Genomic DNA, 5000 nt, shown 5'->3' with positions numbered 1-5000 from the left:
GACCTGGTGCCCGGGAAGCGAACCGGCCAGCAGGTGAACCCGTTCGATTCCACGGGTTGACCTGGTGCCCGGGAGGGGACTCTGAAAATTTTTCAGCCCTTTCGACTCGGGGTTGACCTGGTGGCCGAGAGGGGACTCGCACGGCAGGCAAGCCGCCCTGGGCTCACCCTCCCCGGCCGCAGCGAGGGACTGCCTCCCGGTCGACTGGATCGGGCCCCTGGAAGTCTGGAAAAAAGAATGGAACCTGACGCCTCCGAGGAGGGGGCGCCCAGGGAAGGAGGGAGATCCGGGTTGACCTGCTGACCGGACGGGAAAGAGGCCACCGGGCGTCCCCCCCCCCTTAAAACCTAGGGGTTGACCTGGTGGCCGGAAAGCGAACCGGCCAGCAGGTGAACCCGTTCGATTCCACGGGTTGACCTGGTGCCCGGGAAGCGAACCGGCCAGCAGGTGAACCCGTTCGATTCCACGGGTTGACCTGGTGCCCGGGAAGCGAACCGGCCAGCAGGTGAACCCGTTCGATTCCACGGGTTGACCTGGTGCCCGGGAAGCGAACCGGCCAGCAGGTGAACCCGTTCGATTCCACGGGTTGACCTGGTGCCCGGGAGGGGACTCTGAAAATTTTTCAGCCCTTTCGACTCGGGGTTGACCTGGTGGCCGAGAGGGGACTCGCACGGCAGGCAAGCCGCCCTGGGCTCACCCTCCCCGGCCGCAGCGAGGGACTGCCACCCGGCCGACTGGATCGGGCCCCTGGAAGTCTGGAAAAAAGAATGGAACCTGACGCCTCCGAGGAGGGGGCACCCAGGGAAGGAGGGAGATCCGGGTTGACCTGCTGACCGGACGGGAAAGAGGCCACCGGGCGTCCCCCCCCCCTTAAAACCTAGGGGTTGACCTGGTGGCCGGAAAGCGAACCGGCCAGCCGGTGAACCCGTCCGATTCCACGGGTTGACCTGGTGGCCGGGAAGCGAACCGGCCAGCAGGTGAACCCGTTCGATTCCACGGGTTGACCTGGTGCCCGGGAGGGGACTCTGAAAATTTTTCAGCCCTTTCGACTCGGGGTTGACCTGGTGGCCGAGAGGGGACTCGCACGGCAGGCAAGCCGCCCTGGGCTCACCCTCCCCGGCCGCAGCGAGGGACTGCCACCCGGCCGACTGGATCGGGCCCCTGGAAGTCTGGAAAAAAGAATGGAACCTGACGCCTCCGAGGAGGGGGCGCCCAGGGAAGGAGGGAGATCCGGGTTGACCTGGTGACCGGACGGGAAAGAGGCCACCGGGCGTCCCCCCCTTAAAACCTAGGGGTTGACCTGGTGGCCGGAAAGCGAACCGGCCAGCCGGTGAACCCGTCCGATTCCACGGGTTGACCTGGTGGCCGGGAAGCGAACCGGCCAGCAGGTGAACCCGTTCGATTCCACGGGTTGACCTGGTGCCCGGGAGGGGACTCTGAAAATTTTTCAGCCCTTTCGACTCGCGGTTGACCTGGTGGCCGAGAGGGGACTCGCACGGCAGGCAAGCCGCCCTGGGCTGACCCTCCCCGGCCGCAGCGAGGGACTGCCTCCCGGCCGACAGGATCGGGCCCCTGGAAGTCTGGGGGGGGGGGGGAATCGCCCCACGCCTCCGAGGAGGGCTGCCCGGGCGGGCCTGGCCCCGGAGCTCGAAAAAAAAAAAAAGGATCGGGCCCACTAGAGACATGGACCAGGCCGCCCTGGGCTCACCCTCCCCGGCCGCAGCGAGGGACTGCCTCCCGGCCGACTGGATCGGGCCCCTGGAAGTCTGGGGGGGGGGGGGGGAAATGGAACCTGACGCCTCCGAGGAGGGGACGCCCAGGGAAGGAGGGAGATCCGGGTTGACCTGGTGACCGGACGGGAAAGAGGCCACCGGGCGTGCCCCCGTTAAAACCCCTAGGGGTTGACCTGGTGGCCGGAAAGCAAACCGGCCACTGGGTAGGCCGGTCGGCAACCTAGGGGTTGACCTGGTGGCCGGGAAGCGAACCGGCCAGCAGGTGAACCCGTCCGATTCCACGGGTTGACCTGGTGCCCGGGAGGGGACTCTGAAAATTTTTCAGCCCTTTCGACTCGGGGTTGACCTGGTGGCCGAGAGGGGCCTCGCACGGCAGGCAAGCCGCCCTGGGCTCACCCTCCCCGGCCGCAGCGAGGGACTGCCCCTCCCCACCCCCCGGCTGACAGGATCGGGCGCACTGGAAGTCCGGGACAGTATTTTCCCCGACGCCGGGGAGGGCGGGCGGAGGGGCTCTGGCGGCCAGCCCGGGCCCCGGAGCTCGAAAAGGAAAAAAGGACCGGGCCCGCGAGAGACGGGGGCCCTGCCGCAGGGGGGGGGGCAGTCCGACCGGGGCTCACCGTGCGGCAGGCCCGGGCGTCGGCAGGGGAAAGCGGGCGAGGAGGCGCGGGGCCGGGTGCCTACGGCCATACCGGACCGAACGCCCCCGATCCCGTCCGATCTCGGAAGGTAAACCGTCCCGGGCCTGGCTAGTACTTGGATGGGTGACCGCCTGGGAATCCCAGGTGCCGTAGGCAGCTTTTCCCGGTCCGAGTCAGCTCTCTCTCCTTTTCTGGGGGGGAAGGAGAGGGGGGGACGGGCCGGAAAGCCCCTCGTCGCTCCTGCCGAGTCGGAGGTCGCGGCCGCAGGTCACGGGTCTGGGCGCCTGGGGTCCGGCTCCCCACCCACCCGGCTTCCTCCGCGGAGGACCCCCCCCGGGGCCACCGAAGCCGCTGGGGGAGACGCCGGGCATGGGGCGGACTGGCCCGGACCCTCCCGGCCGCCGGCCCGCAGGTCCGCCCCGAATCCCCCCCCCGCGGCCACCCAGGCCAGGCCTGGCCAGGCGGGACGGACGGCGGGTGTCCAGCGCCCAGCGGCTTCCTCCAGCGGGGACCCACGGACCCCAAAGCCGCAGGGGGAGGCCCCGGGCCTGGGACGGACTCGCTCGGACCCCCTGCGCCCGGCCGCCGGCCCGCGGGACCGCCCCGAATCCCCCCGCGGCCACCCAGGCCAGGCCTGGCCAGGCGGGACGGACGGCGGGTGTCCAGCGCCCAGCGGCTTCCTCCAGCGGGGACCCACGGACCCCAAAGCCGCAGGGGGAGACCCCAGGCCCGGGACCGACTCGCTCGGACCCCCCCGCCTCCCCTGCGCCCGGCCGCCGGCCCGCGGGACCGCCCCGAATCCCCCCGCGGCCACCCAGGCCAGGCCTGGCCAGGCGGGACGGACGGCGGGTGTCCAGCTCCCAGTGGCTTCCGCCAGCGGGGACCCACGGACCCCAAAGCCGCAGGGGGAGGCCCCGGGCCCGGGACGGACTCGCTCGGACCCCCCGCCTCCCCTGCGCCCGGCCCCCGGCCCGCGGGACCGCCCCGAATCCCCCCGCGGCCATCCAGGCCAGGCCTGGCCTGGCGGGCCGGTGTGCAGCTCCCCCGGGCTTCCTCCCCCGACGACCCGCGCCCCCCTGAGCCGCAGGCGGAGACCCCGGCCCCGGGGCGGACCGGCCCGGGCTCGCCCGAGCCCCCTGCGCCCGGCCCGCAGGACCGCCCCCCCGAATCCCCCGGGAGAGGCCCGGCCTGCACGCCACTGACGACCCGCGGCCCCCAAAGTCGCAGGAGGCGCCCCCCCCCCCCCGGTTAGCCCCGTCTCGCTCCGCGCCCCCCGCCCCTCGCTGCCGGGACCGGGCGCCGCCCCAGAGTCAGCCGCAGCCGGCCGGCCTGAGAGCTGCCCTCCTGTGGACGACGGTGAGTTTACCTTGATACTAACCGGCCGTCAGCCAGGTCAACCCCATTGCTAGACTGGGGTGGACCTGGTGGCCGAGTGGGGGACTTGGAACATTTGACAGCTGCTTCCCGGGGCTTGACCGGTTGTCCTGAACGCCCCCCACCCCCACCCCCAGCCCCCGGCTCCTGCTCCCCTCTCCCCAGCCTCGGTGCTCCGCTCCCTGCCTCGGAGGCTGCCTCTCTGCGGCGCCTGCATCGCCTCCGAGGACGCGCACCCTCCGGAGGCTGGACGTAAACCCACCACTGCCGCCGACCCGGCTCTCCGAGGGACGACTGTGAGGCCCCCCACCCCACCCCACCCCCGGACCGCCCTGGGGACGACTGCTAAGCCTCCCCCACCGGACCGCCCGGGGGAAGACTGCGACGCCTCCCGCCAGGCCCCCACCCAGCCTGGGGGAAGACTGCTAAGCCTCCCCCCCACACACACACACACACACTGTCGGGGGATGACGATTAAGCCTCTCCCGGACTGCCCGGGGGAAGACTATTAAGCCTCCCCTGGAACCACTATTAAGCCTGCCCCCGGAGTCCTCGGGGGATGACTGCTAAGCCTCCCCCACCGGACCACCCGGGGCAAGACTGCTAAGCCTCCCTCCCACACACACACACACTGTCAGGGGAGGACTATTAAGCTTTCCCGCTGGAGCGCCCGGGGCGGACGACTGTTAAGCCTGCCCCCGGAGTCCTCGGGGGAGGACTATTAAGCTTTCCCCCCTGGAGCGCCCGGGGGGGGGGGGGGGGGGGGACGACTATTAAGCCTGGCCCCCGGAGTCCTCGGGGGACGACTATTAAGCCTCCCCCGGACCTGCTCCCTCTCGACTATTAAGCCCCCCCTCTGCGGTCCTCAGCACCACTGCCGCGCTGCCCTGGGAGTGGGGTGACATCCGGTCCGGAAAGCAAACCGGCCACCAGGTCAACCCGTCGAATCCAATGGGTTGACCTGGTGGCCGGAAAGCAAACCGGTCGCCAGGTCAACCCGTCGAATCCAATGGGTTGACCTGGTGGCCGGAAAGCAAACCGGCCGCCAGGTCAACCCAGTAGATTCAGCGGGTTGACCTGGTGGCCGAACGGGGACTTTGAAAATTTGACAGCCGCTTCCCGGGGGTTGACCTGTTGTCCCGGTGGGGACTTTGAACATTTGACAGCCGCCTCCCAGGGCTTGACCTGTTGTCCCGGTGGGGACTTTGAACATTTGACAGCCGCCTCCCAGGGCTTGACCTGTTGTCCCGGGGGG

The 5000-nt window shown here is 70.4% G+C and overlaps 1 non-coding gene across 1 annotated transcript; it reads left to right on the top strand.

The window, feature by feature from the left end:
• The first annotated feature begins 2408 nt into the window (after positions 1 to 2408).
• LOC135979280 (5S ribosomal RNA) lies at positions 2409 to 2527 on the top strand. The gene has a single exon (XR_010596610.1). It is a non-coding gene; the product is annotated as a 5S ribosomal RNA (ribosomal RNA).
• Positions 2528 to 5000: the final 2473 nt, after the last annotated feature.

This window comes from Chrysemys picta, unplaced genomic scaffold (genome assembly GCF_011386835.1).
Source record: "Chrysemys picta bellii isolate R12L10 unplaced genomic scaffold, ASM1138683v2 scaf756, whole genome shotgun sequence".
In the NCBI taxonomy this organism is placed as follows: domain Eukaryota; kingdom Metazoa; phylum Chordata; order Testudines; family Emydidae; genus Chrysemys; species Chrysemys picta.
Note: the sequence above shows the minus strand (reverse complement) of the source record. Positions and strands in the feature narration are given on the sequence as shown.